Source organism: Theropithecus gelada, chromosome X (genome assembly GCF_003255815.1).
Source record: "Theropithecus gelada isolate Dixy chromosome X, Tgel_1.0, whole genome shotgun sequence".
Lineage (NCBI taxonomy): Eukaryota > Metazoa > Chordata > Mammalia > Primates > Cercopithecidae > Theropithecus > Theropithecus gelada.
The window spans coordinates 45318011-45328170 of NC_037689.1; the positions used below are offsets into that span (position 1 = coordinate 45318011).

The window sequence follows — 10160 nt, forward strand, 5'->3', positions numbered from 1 at the left end:
TGTTTTTCCCTCAATGCACACGAATAAATTTCTATGCCTTTTCTCTTAATAATCTGCCTTTTGTCAGCTGATTTTTCAGCAAACCCTCATGAGGCCAAGGGGCAGTTTTCTCCTGGCTCCTATGACACAGATGAAGAAATGAAGCACAGAGAGGGCATGCAACATTCCCAAGGTCACACAGCTATTAGCAGGTGTGAAGTTTGAACTCAGCCAAACTGGCTCCAGTCCTGACCTTTTAACCACCATCTCCCAGAAGGTCAAAGTGCCTGCGAAACATGGAGATGGAACTTAATACTTTACTTACTTTACTTTTTGAAAGGTAATGTGGTGCAATAAAAAGAACTTGGGTTTTAGAGTCAGACTAACTAAATCCTATTTAATTGCTGTGTGATCTTAGGCAAATTACATCATTTCTCTGAGTCTCAGTATCCTAAAAATGAAGTTGCAATCATAATCCATACATTAGAGGGCTGCTGGGATATGTGCATTTACCAGCACCAAACCTGGCACTTGATGGGTACTCAAGTAAACATTAATTTTAATCCTCTTCCTAGGCAGGCATATGTAGAACATTGAAATACTCTTCTATGAGTATCCTAACATGTTAAGCCTTTATTCCTTCTAATAACTTAAAGAAACAAACAGGACAAATAAAAGCCATCCACTTATAGTGATAGAGATAGGAGACAGCCAAGAGTCCCTGGTGAAACCCCACCTTCAAGCCTAAAACAGCCTGAAGGCTGAAAAACCGGACTGCTGGTCCCCGATGAAGCCTGCCCTGTCCCGACTGATTCCTTCTGAATAATACCCACCTGCTCACTGGGAAGATTGGGTGGAGTCTCAGGAAGTTCGTGCCATTTGCAGGGGGAAGGAGCCTGGCCGCTCCTGTTCCTGGGTGGTGACCTGGGATTCAATCTGTGAGGCGAGAAACCTGCTAGCAGGACTCTCGCTTTGCCGAGAGTTATTTTTCCTTCTTTCTTTTTGCCCAGTAAATTCCATTTTCCTCACCCTTCTATGTGTCTGCGAGCCTAATCTTTCCTGGTCATGTGACAAGAGCCTGGTGTTAGCTGAACTAAGGAGAAAGTTCTGCAACAATAGTATCTCAGGTTCTCTCTGAAACTTTCCCGGGACTTTTTTCTGATGGAAGGAAAATAAGAAACAGGAAAGATGTTTAAGGAAGCGCCCATCCCTGTAATAAATGATACCGAATAAGATAGAATGGGCAGCTGGAGTGATAGTCATCTTGTTAACGTAATCAACTAGTATTCTGCCAAATTCCTCTTTATTTTTTTTTTCAGGTCAGACGGGTAATGTGCCAACGTCTAACAAGGTTCAAGGGTGGCACATCTCACACATGCATGTGAACACCCAATCGTCCTGCTCATGAATTATAAAGGGATCTCCAAATTCCTCTTTAGTTAACTAAACCTACTGCAAAGTTGATTTAACCTCTGAGAAACTGAAATGCTGCCCTATGATACAGCATTTTAAAAAATTTTCTCTCAAATCTCAAATGCTTTGAGACAAATCCACTTCTTTCTTTCATCTTAGGGTAATAAAATCATTATTCAAACCCTGCAAAAGCATGAATCTCATTTCCTTGCCCCTACCTCTACTGAGATATTTTACCAATTAATATTTACTATACAGAGTGGGCCTGTTTCAACATTGCACTCCAGAAAGCCTTTTACTAAACTATTTTCTTGAGAGCACAGTATCTTGCCATAAAGACAATAACTCCCAAGATCTTTTTTCATAACCTCTGTTAGAATGTAAATCACAATAGCAAATATGCACTGACACAAGTACCCTGTAGGTTAAGTTGCTTACACCTGACTAGGAATTGCCACAAAACCCTGATCAAATTTGTCAGGTTTGACGTAGGATTCTAAGACTTAAATTAATAGGCAATATTTTCAATATCTCCCTGGAACTCCCAAAGCTATATCTGAGAGAATGATAAAAATCCATGAAATTAATTTCATCCTCAAAATCAAAGCAGCTGCATTAATAATTAACTTAATACATTTCAAAGCCATCTCAATTGTGCCTACAAATCTAGCACAGATTGAGATCAAACTTGGAACACAATTCAGTTTTCTAAACCATGAATTAATGTTGATGAAGAGTGAAACTGCTGACCCAAAAACACCTATTATATTAACCATCATTCACATGATCAGCAGCAGCATCCTGTCCTTTGCACAAGAAGTAGACACCTACCGACTCACTTTTTAGAAGGCTCTGTCCTTGAAATATTTTGTCTGTTAGAATGTTGAACTTGATCCAGACATCTTTACTCAATTTCAGTTCTGATCAACATTTTCAAGGACACTAGCCAGGGTTAAATGAGCCATCTGTGACCAAGAACTAAAACAAAGTTAACTGTTTTACCACGAAGTCAAGCACTTTACCTTGATCCAATAAGCATCTACAGAATTACGGTGAATCACACTGATATGGTTTAAATCTGAGTCCCCACCCCAATCTCATATTGAAATGTAATCCCCAATGCTGAAGGTGGGGCCTGGTGGGAGGTGATTGGATCATGAAGGCAGTTTCTCATGGTTTAATAACACCCCCCTTGGTGCTATCATAGCACTAATGAGTTCTCATGAGATCTGGTTGTTTAAAAGTGTGTGGCACCTTCCCCCTCTCTCTCTCTTGCTCCTACTCTGGCCATGTAAGATGTGCCTGCTTCCCCTTTGCCTCCTGCCATGATTGTAAGTTTCCTGAGGCCTCCTCAGAAGCAGAAGCTGCTATGCTTCCTGTACAACCTGCAGAATCATGAGCCAAATCATAAACCTCTTTTCTTCACAAATTACCCAGTCTCAGGTATTTCTTTATAGCAATGCAAGAATGGACTAATATAGAAAATTGGTACCAAGGAGTGGGGCATTGATATAAAGATACCTGAAAATGTGGAAGCAGCTTTGGAACTGGGTAATGAGCAGAACTTGGAAGAGTTTGGAGGCGCAGATGAAGACAGGAAGATGAGGGAAAATTTGGAACTTCCTAGAGACTTATTGAATAGCTGTGGTCAAAATGCTAATAATGATATGGACAGAGATGGCCAGGCTAATGAGGTCTCAGATGAAGATGAAGAACTTATTGGGAACTGGAGCAAAGGTCACTTTTGTTATTCTTTTTTTTTTTTTTTTTTTTTTTTTTTGAGACGGAGTCTCGCGCTGTGTCACCCAGGCTGGAGTGCAGTGGCGCGATCTCGGCTCACTGCAAGCTCCGCCTCCCAGGTTCAGGCCATTCTCCTGCCTCAGCCTCCGAGTAGCTGGGACTACAGGCGCCCGCCACCACGCCCGGCTAGTTTTTTGTATTTTTAGTAGAGACGGGGTTTCACCATGTTAGCCAGGATGGTCTCGATCTCCTGACCTCGTGATCCGCCCGCCTCGGCCTCCCAAAGTGCTGGGATTACAGGCTTGAGCCACCGCGCCCGGCCCACTTTTGTTATTCTTTAGCAAAGAACTTGGAGGCAGTGTGCCCCAGCCCTAGGGATCCGTGGAAATTTGAACTGAGAGTGATGATTTAGGGTATCTGGCAGAATAAATTTTTAAGCAGCAAAGTGTTCAGGAAGTAGTCTGGCTGCTTCTAACAGCCTATGCTCATACACATGAGCAAAGAAATGACCTGAAACTGGAACTTATATTTAAAAGGGAAGGAGAGCATAAAAGTTTGGAAAATGTGCAGCCTGGCCATGTGGTAGAAAAGAAAAAGCCCAGGGTCCCACTGTCCCAGGCAGCCTCTAGACACTGTTCCCTACATCCCAGCTGCTCCACCTCCACCCATGGCTCAAAGGGGCCCAGCTACAGCTCAGGGCACTGCTCCAGAGGGTGTAAGCCATAAACCTTGGAGGCTTCCAAGTAGTGTTAAGCCTGCAGGTGCATACAGTGCAAGAGTTGAGGGTTGGCAGCCGCTGCCTAAATTTCAGAGGATGTATGGAAAAGCCTGGATGTCGAGGCAGAGGCCTGCTGCAGGGGCAGAGCCCTCATGGAGAACCTCTACTAGGGCAATGCAAAGGGGAAATGTGAGGTTGGAGACCTCACACAGAGTCCCCACTGGGGCACTCCCTAGTGGGGCTGTGAGAAGAGGGCCATTGTCCTCCAGACCCAAGAATGGTATATCAACCAGCAGTTTTGCACCCTGCACCTGGAAAGGCTGCAGGCACTCAACGTCAGCCTGTGAGAGCAGTTGCAGAGGCTGAACCCTGAAAAGCCACAGAAGCAAAGCTGCCCAATACCTTGGGAGCCCACCCCTCACACCAGTGTGCCCTGGATGTGAGACATGGAGTCAAAGAAGATTATTTTGGAGCTTTAAGATTTAATGACTGCCCTGCTGAGTTTTAGACTTGCATGGGACTGGAGCCCTTTTCTTTTGGCCAATTTCTCCCTTTTGGAATGGAAGTATTTACCCAATGCCTATAATCCCATTGTATCTTGGAAATAACTAACTTGCTTTTGATTTTACAGGCTCATGGGTGGAAGGGACTTGCCTTGTCTCAGATGAGATTTTGGACTTTGGACTTTTCAGTTAATGATGAAATGAGGTAAGACTCTGGGGGACTGCTGGGAAGGCATGATTGTATTCTGCTCCTACTTCAGCCATGTAAGACGTGCCTGTTTCCCCTTTACCTTTTGCCGTGATTGTAAGTTTCCTGAGGCCTCTCCAGATGCAGAAGCCACTATGCCTCCTGTACAGCCTGCAGAACTGTGAGCCAATTAAACCTCCTTTCCTTATAAATTACCCAGTCTCAGGTATTTCTTTATAGCAGTGCAAGAACAGACTAATATACACAGGAAATCAGTTTCACAACTACTACAGAGCTCCTCAAGTATAACCTAAGGATGCGGAAGAAAACTGAATGAAAGATCCACTACTTCCTCATTATTATTTCAGAGCTGTGATTGGAACCATGTACTTAACTACAAGCTATTCAGAATCACAGGATAATAGATGGTCCCTGAATTTATTCAGGGATTTAAATTTATGGCGTAGTAGAATAAAAATTACACACTTCCCTTAAGAAATAAAATATTTGTCCATCCCAAGGAAAGAGGAGCATATTTTATTCAACCTTGATGAGACCAGATTTCAGTGCAGCTCAGTATGTCATGGTGGGTATATTCGTTTTTTAGGACTACCATGACAAATTATTACAAACTTGGTGGCTTAAAACAACAGAAATGTATTCTCTTACAGTTCTAAAGTCCAGAAGCCTAAAGCCAAGGGATCAGCAGGACCATGCTTCCTGTGAAGGTTCTAGAGATGAATTCTTCCTTACCACTTATTAGCTTCTAGTGTATCTTGCAATCCTTGGAAAAGCTTGGGATATAGCGCCATCACTCCAACCTCTGCCCCCATTGTATATGGTCTTCTTCCTTCTGTGTCTGTGTGTCCACTCCCCATATGAAGACACCAGTCATTGGATTTAGGGCCCACTCTAATCCAGTATGACCTCATCGTAACTAATCACATCTGCAAAGATTCTAGTTCCAAATAAGGTCACATTCTGAAATTCTGGGTGGATGTGATATTCTGGAGGGCATTATTCAACCCACTACAGTGGGCACTCTCAATTGGTTATGGTGCCAAAGAGTCACAGCTCTTAGCAGATTAATCTCCTATAAGGCTTCTTGGTTCCACATAAAAGTAGGAGACTGCAAACTGTTTCCCCTCCAGGTCTTCACACTTTAGTGTAATTTGGTAGTCTATAAGCAATGCCCAATTTAGAGCAGTATACTAAACATGTGCAATTTTGACCTTCTTTTATTTGCCAAAATATCTTAACTCTTGACAAAAGTTAAAATTGACATAGAAAGCAGAAAAAGCAGTGATTTAAACTAAAACTCTTTTAAAATGTTGACCAAACATTAATTCACACTAGCCAAAGAGGAAGGTAATTCTAATGTTCAGCCAAATTGTTAACAACTTTATAGCAGTGGTTTTCCAAGTATGATCTCTAGACAAACTGCATAGGCATCATCTGGGAACTCTTAGGAAATGCAGAATCTCAGCCCTCACCCCAAATCCGTAGACTCGGAAACTTCATTCTAACATTATTCTCCAGATGATTCATGAGCTCTGTTCTAAAACTCTGATGCCAAAAGTAAAAGTCTAACCCTCCCATATAATTCTATACTTTCTGGCAGGAATGGGTATTTGTTTTGCTGAGGGCTGATAGGGAATGTTAAACACATACACACTTGCACATACTGGTCCTTTGCCTTCCCACAGAGTGGCAGCAGCTTTCCAAATGAACAAGCTGTTTCCATGACACCAAATCCTTAATTTGAAGCAGATACACCAACCACCCAGGAGCGTGATAGCATGAAGCACCATTTCATATTTATTTTATTTAGGTTCTTGGTCTCAAACATCTCCTCCTTGAAAAAGAAATCTCTGTGAAAAAAACACTAATATTTAAAGCAACACTTTAATTGGCAAATGTGTCCCCTTTTTTTGTCCTGTAAATAGAGCACTCTGAATTATTCTGTTAAGTCCCTTTTCATGATTAATCAATCTGAGATAATAATATGAATGACTAGTAAATTAATTATACTACTATGAGTATACAGTCTGCCCATCTAGTGAATGTTTTCCTTTTCTCCATCACAGTTCTAGGCCATTTTATTCTTAATATATTCTTAAAATTCAATTTATTCTTTGCTGTGAACATGTATCTTTCTGTCACTCCTCTGAACAAATAATGGAAAAATTCTCCATTTTGCAGCATCTATACTGAACAATATCCTGACATGAGAGAGGCAAACTCAGGAATGTGACTAAAAGAAATTTTTTTGCATTAACAGCAGCATGGAAAGACGGTGAATCGAGTCTAGCATGTCCTGAACAATTCTTCTTTAAATGTTTATCTCCACAGCTTTTCTAAATTAATTTACCAACCGACAAATTTAAAGGGAAACAACGGTGTGTTGAATGCCAACCAGTTAAAAATGGTCAAGACTGTTCTGCAGGGAACAGATCAAACTCAAAAGTACAGAAAGGACCCATGTTCAAAGAGGGCAATTAAATAAGCACATACTTAATATGGCTCACAGTTACAAAACTGCAGGCTCAGGTGCAAATCAGCTTCACTGTCAGAAGGTTCAGGCAGGAGCTGTTAGAATTCTTCACAGCATTTTAGAGCCCAGGACACCTACCAGGCTTTCACCCACCTGCTCACACACCAGATAAAATTTGAGAAAAAGAGAGCGTTGCTTGAATGCATAATTCCCAAATGCTTAAGGCAAATAAAGGTCTGAATCTGAGGGATTCACCCATTCCTTGTTCCTATGCTTCTGAGGTTCAGCCATTCAGTCCCAGGATTGTAGGGTATGAATCATTGCTGTAAATCGCTTTGGATTTCTAAATATATAAGGACAATTTAAGAGAAAAAACAAGGTGACATTCCTTCCACAACCTTCAAGAGCTGGCTCTGTGACAAGAATCAGCACCAGGGGAACCCAGCCATGAAAAAGAAGAGGTAGCCCAGAAAAAAATCCCTTCTAGACAGAAGGATAACAGGAAATGGGATAAAGGAGCAGGGAGTGAAGCAAGGACTGACAAAACAGAGCTGAGCTTAGTGCTCAACCAGCTGCCTCTCTATCATGTAAATTTCTCAAGGAGTTACATGAGCTGCATTTGCTACACAGGTGTTGTAGCTGCCCTCTCATCCCACATCTCCATGAGGATGTGGCCCATGTCTATTTTGTTGATAGTTGTAGCTCCAGCATTGAGTACACTGATAGGCATTAGTAGGAGCACAATGTACATATTTAATGGAATTAACTGATTAATTAATGAAACAAAAATGTTCCCAGCAAAGTCTATCAAATACTATTTTTGTAGAATTGCCATTATAATTATCATTATAAAAATGATACCTGTATTTTTCTGGGGAGGTGTGGGAAAGAACATTTTTCCATAGACAAAATAAAATCACATATTGAAATGGAAGAAAAAATTTAAATCTCATTAAAGGAAACAATTGTGCTCTCCTAATAAAATATTATACATAATATAAATGCAAACATAAGCATGAAATAAGTCAGGATTTTTGGGTTTTAGTTTGGCTCAATAATTTATCCAGCATTGATAGCCTAGCTGAACAAAAAAACTAGGCCAGCTAAGCTAGTTACTGAGCTTTGATCAAAGTTCCTGCACAATATTTTTGCCTCTGTATTTCACAATAACATTCAACTTCCCCTGGTTCCTCAGATTCAAACATACTATGGAAGTTGATGGTGGTGATGAGTAAATTTCCCTGGATGGATGAACAAAACAGGTTTATGAACCAATTTGCAGCAGCAATTAACAAGCATATGAAGAAGATACTGACTAGAATATATGAAAGAGGCTGGGAAAGTATTTTTAGCACACCAACATGCAGTAGAAATGTAGGAGGGAGTGAATCTTGGCAGTGTAAAAGGTCTAATTGTGTTGCAGATGCTCTACTATGTGAGAAATCTTAATAGCTCTTACACCATCCCAAATCCCTGACCCAGCCCCAGGCTCATTCGGCATCCAGTAACAGAATAGATGGAGCTACACTCACAGCCCCCACAGCAAGCAGATGGAGAAGCAGCAGCAGGATTCTCTATGGGGGAGGTTGATGCCCAATTCTCCTTCCAGCCCTAAAATCCTATAGGAACCTGCATTGCCCAGGACACAAAAGTAGACCATAATAAAATGTTGTGGCTTTCCAATCCCTCTGTCACACCTTCCCAAAGTCAGGATGTTTCTAAAGGGTACTCCACATGGGCTCTGCACTTCTCTGCTACCCTCCTGATGCAGTCTCTGTGAGAGCTCAACCATGGATGTCATCAGAGCTCAGGTCTTAGGCCCTGATGCTCACCGCAGATCAGACAAAGAGGTTACCTCCTGTCTCTGTCTGCACAGGGATGACTGTTCATAACTGCTGTTCAGGCCACACCAGATGTAGCAGATAGCAGCCTGACCCTATCACCTCTGGCTCGCACCATTCCTGGACATGTCTACTGCCTCCTACTGCCAGCACCTGCAGCTTTCCACCTGAGGGCTTTCTCATATGAGGGCAGACAGGAAGTGCCAGGGAGTTAGTTACCCCAGGAGTAGTTCTCAGTCAGAAATGATGGAATTGGAGGATAAAATCCCTAGCTTCCTTGCCCTTTGGATGGAATAACTCTGAAGCATGTTTTATATTATCTCTCAGATGCCCCTAGTAAGACTGAGCTTCACCCACAGTGGTGATCTGCTCAATGGTTGGCATTTGTTACAAAATATACTTTCGTGTTTTATAACACAGGCCTCATTTCCAATCAAGGAAACACTGGAATTGCTTTTGTTCCCACACAGACAAGTACTAAAACATTACAATTTCCTATGAAACAGGAAGTGTGGCAGGCATGTCAGAGACTGCTCATTTAACCTCAGGCCTTACCATTGTAAGCTGGCTGACTGCCAGGTGCCAGCACCTGCAGCCCTCCACCTGAGGGCTTGCTCTGGCTACCAGAGCCCACTTTGCCACCTGCAACATGCTAGAAACAGCAGGGAGTTGATGCACTCAGGAACAGCCCTCAACCTATGACTGAGTGGGATAGCTCTGAAACACTTATTCCACGCTGGCTCTCAGTATTCCTAGTGGAATCATGCTCCAGTTACCCATGATGTTACTTTGCTTGATAACACTCCCTTCCCTTCCCCTTCTCCTTCTCCTTTCCCTTCCCCTTTCCCCTCCAGTCTCCTCTTGTCCCCTCCCTGTGTCCTCCCTTCCCTTCCTCTTTTCCCACCCCTCCCTCCCCTCCCTTCCCCAATTCACTTCCCCACTCTCCTGTCAGCGTTTCCTGGGATCAATTTCCAAATTAATTACAGTTGCCCCTTGCTATCTATGAGGGATTGGTTTCAGGACTTCCCCACAGATACCAAAATCCACAAATGCTCAAGTCCCTTATATAAAATTGTGTTGTTTTTCCATATAACCTATGCACATCCTCTTGTATACTTTAAATTATCTCTATATTACTTATGTATAATACCTAATACAATGCAAATGCTATGTAAATAGCTATACTCTCTTGTTTGGGGAATAAAGACAAGGGAAAAAAGTCTGTAAATGTTCAGTAGAGACACAATTATCCCTTTTTTCTGAATATTTTTGATCCACAGTTGGT

The 10160-nt window shown here is 42.1% G+C and overlaps 1 non-coding gene across 1 annotated transcript; it reads right to left on the reverse strand.

Annotated features, from left to right (window-relative positions):
• Positions 1 to 1297: 1297 nt before the first annotated feature.
• Positions 1298 to 1400, reverse strand: LOC112616762. The gene has a single exon (XR_003117780.1). It is a non-coding gene; the product is annotated as a small nucleolar RNA U13 (small nucleolar RNA).
• Between the last annotated feature and the right edge of the window lie 8760 nt (positions 1401 to 10160).